Genomic DNA, 3,872 nt, shown 5'->3' with positions numbered 1-3,872 from the left:
GTATGAGAGATGAATTCTTGTCATCCTGGCTTCTAAGGAGCATTCTAGCTGCACTTCGTCCAACACAGATTTGTTTGTTCTTCTAGCAGTTCATGGTACTGCTATATTTTAGTGTTTTTATATTTATAATTTTAATATTCTTCTCCAACACCACAACTCACATGCATTAATTCTTCTATGGTTTCCCTATTCATTGTCCAACTTTCACACATATATGAAGCTATTGAAAATATCATGGCTTGGGTCAAGGGCACCTTAGTCCTCATACTGACATCTTTGTCTTGAACAATTTTAAAAGGTCTTGTGCAGCAGATTTGCCTAATTCAGTACATAATTTGATTTATTGGCTGCTGCTGCCATTAGAGTTTATGATGGATTCAAGCAAAATGAAGTCTTTTACAACTTAGATCTTTTCTCCATTTATCTTTTTTAAAAAAAGCAATCCAAACTTTATTGTAGAAAAGAGAACAGTAAAGACAAAAAAAATAATGAAAATGGTGTGTGAGATGATCAGAATATCATACTAGTAGTAATGAATACTTGCCTAGGTATCCTCCAATGTGGCAGCGTGCAGGCCCCTTCACAACCCTCAGCCCCATATGTGTCCTTGGAGACACAAACTATGCTGGAAGAGGCTGGCAGGAACTCTTCTTGAAGCTTGAAGTTTCTTGCAATCCTCGAGGGTATGTCTTGGGGAATGGTTGTAGAGACCTGCTATCTGGTCATTCCATGTGGCAGGTGAGGGTCACCTGTTCTACTTGTCTTTGGTGGCAAACTGTTCCCTGGGTCTCAGGAGACACAGATACCACTCAGAATGAATAGTTCTCTGCTCAAAACCATTTTTTACAAGTTGGCTGGGAGACTAAAGTACAGAATATGTGGAAAGTATAGAGGCCTCCCTTCCAAATTCTGCAGGGTGGTCAAAGTTAGGAATCAATCCTTTGGTGGAAATGTGAAAACAGGCCCTGTGGGCAGTGAGGGGAGCATGGGCTTCATTTTATTAGAGACACCTTAGTGGGGGCCCCCATCCCATTCTATCATTGTCCCAGGCCCATGGGTGGGGCTGGCAGTGACCCCTAACCCCACTTCAAGAAGACATGTTGGGAGGGAACAACTGTGGAGGGTGGGTGGTTATGGGCAACAAAGGCTGGGAGAGATAAGCAGGTATGCAGGATGTGCAAGTTGAAGGGGTACTGATGGGAGGGGCATTTGTCAGGGATCCAGTTCTGCCCCCAGTTTGTTCTGGAGAGAGGCCTCCTCCTGACTTCTGTATTCTCGGGGGGTGGGGGGTGGGGGGAGCAGCCCTTGGCCCAGCACATCCTCCTCCTTCTGTTCCAACTAGAAGTTCTCCAGTTCCTGCAAACCTCATCCATAAAGTCCCAGGAGTTATGTTTATAAGACACAATCAGTCGGATCTCATCATTGAAGAGCTTCTGGATGTTGGTACCATCAGCAGGTGAGAAAAAGTACAGGAGCAGGGAAAACTTCTTGGCACAACTGAAGCTTTTGGGGGTTATCTTTACGTCTACGTGAATCTCACTGGCCACCATGATGCAGGAGATCTCAGGCCAGAACTCCTGAAGCTGCGTGTACCAGGTTCTCAGGTTCTTATAGGTGACCTTCCTCTGCTCATCAAACACCATGATGCAGGTGTGGTCCTTTTAGTAGAAGCAGATGTAAGTGTCTGATACCACTCCTATCTTGCCATGTCTCAAAAGTCTGTGAGGACAGTCCGGCCTTCCCTTGTGGCCACATGCTTGTAGAGGGTTGGGGCTTAAGTGGACAGCTTCTGGGGCTGAAATTAATTCATAAGAAATCTCTCCATGAGTTTGGACTTGCCCACCACTGTCCCCCAAACAGATGATCTTCACGTTTTCATCAGCATTTGGATTTCTCTTGTTCCAATTCACAGGGTTTGGCTCTGTCCCTGGCCATCAACTCCTTGTGATGAAGAGGCACCCCGTACACTGAACTCGCTTAGGGATCTGCCCACCTCCTCTCTCCATTTATGTTGATGCTATTTATTGATCCAGTTGTGAGGCTTTTTGTTTTCTTTACACTGAGGTATAACCCACACCTAAGACTATGGTATTTGATCCTCATTAGTAAGTATTTTAAGTCTTCTTCACTTTCCGCAAGCAAGGGTGTATCATCTTCATATCACATGTTGTTTATTTTATTAAATAGGTTTTATTATCCACTCCCCAAATTAGTGCATTTATGAAATCCAATATGCTATTACTAAGAAATACCTTTAGGTGGCCTATCACTACAACCAAGAGGTGGTCGAACTAAATGAAAAACACAGATTTCTCTATTTTGGGCCACTACTCCTCTATCAAGGAGCTCTGGTAGCGTCGTGGTTATGAATTAGGCTGTGAACTGCAAGGTCAGCAGTTTGAAACTACCAGCTGTTTCACAGGAGAAAGATGAGGTGTTCCGCTCCCGTAAAGATTTATGGCCTCAGAAACTCTGTACAGGGTCACTGTGAGTCTGAACCAACTCCACAGCACACAGCCACCACCACCATTCCTCTATCAATTTGTCATACTGTGCTGGCTTGTGTATTGCTGTGATGCTAGAAGCTATGCTACGATATTTTAAATAGCAGCAAGGTCACTCATGGTGGACAGATTTCACCTAGCTTTCAGATTAAGACCCATTCCAAAGAAAGATGAGTCAACAGAATACAGAAATCATGAAGTAATATCATTAACGTCACATGCAAGTGAAAATTTGCAGAAGATAATTCAAAAACTATTGTTGCAGTACATCAACAGGAGCTGCCAGAACTAAAGCCAATTCAGAAAAGGATATGGAACAAGAGATGTCATTGATGACGTCAAGTGGATCTTGACTGAAAGCAAAAAATACCAGAAAGAAGTTTACTTGTGCTTTATTGACTATACAAAGACAGTTGACTGTGTCGATCATAAGAAACCAAGAATGGGAAATCCAGAACACCTAACTGTGCTCACGCAAAACCTGTACATAGACCATAAGGCAGCCATTAGGACAGAACAAGGGGATACTGAATGGTTCAAAATCAGGAAAATGTGTGCTAAGGTTTCACCATATTTATTCAATGTGTATTGTGAGCAAATAATTCAAGATGCTGGACTATGAAGTAAAACATGGCATTAGGATTGTTGTTGTTGTTGTTGTTAAGTGCCATCAGGTCAATTCTGAACCATAGTGACCCTGTATAGGGTTTACGAGGAGCAGCTGGTGAGCTTAAAACCACTGACCTTGCAGTGCAAATGGCTTTGCAGTCTGGCACATTAACCCAGGCATTAGGATTAGAGGAAGACTATTAACAGCCTGCAACTTGCAGATGATGTAACCTTACTTGTTGGAAGCAAAAAGGACTTGAAATGCTTACCGATGCAGAGCAAAGACTAACATCTGCAGTATAGATTGCACCTCCATGTAAAGAAAACAAAACACCTCACAACTGGACCAATAAATAGCAAACAAAAGACTGAAGTTGTCAAAGACTTAATTTTGCTTGGATCCACAATCAATGCTCACGGAAGCAGCAATCACGAAATCAAATGATGTACTGCATTAGGCAAATCTCCTGCAAAAGACTTTTTTAAAGTGTTTAAGAAGCAAAGATGCCAGTTTGAAGACTAAGGTTCACATGATCTAAGTCATGGTATTTTCATTCAACTCAAATGCATGTAGAAGTTAGCCAATGAAGAAGGAAGACTATAACAGAATCAATGCATGTGGTTTTGGTAGAGTACTGAAAAATACCATGAACCATCAGAATAAGCATATCTGTTGTTGAAGAATTATACCTAAAATGTTCTCATTCATTGTACATGTTGACAGGAGCAACCAGTCCCTCAAGAAAGACATCTTTTGTA

At 42.2% G+C, this 3,872-nt stretch overlaps 1 pseudogene; it reads right to left on the bottom strand.

The window, feature by feature from the left end:
- Positions 1-1,212: 1,212 nt before the first annotated feature.
- Positions 1,213-1,935, bottom strand: LOC102811511 (annotated as a pseudogene).
- Positions 1,936-3,872: the final 1,937 nt, after the last annotated feature.

Source organism: Chrysochloris asiatica, unplaced genomic scaffold (genome assembly GCF_000296735.1).
Source record: "Chrysochloris asiatica unplaced genomic scaffold, ChrAsi1.0 scaffold00058, whole genome shotgun sequence".
Classification (NCBI taxonomy): domain Eukaryota; kingdom Metazoa; phylum Chordata; class Mammalia; order Afrosoricida; family Chrysochloridae; genus Chrysochloris; species Chrysochloris asiatica.
The sequence above is the reverse complement of the archived record's forward strand: the minus strand, read 5'-3'. Positions and strand labels throughout refer to the sequence as shown.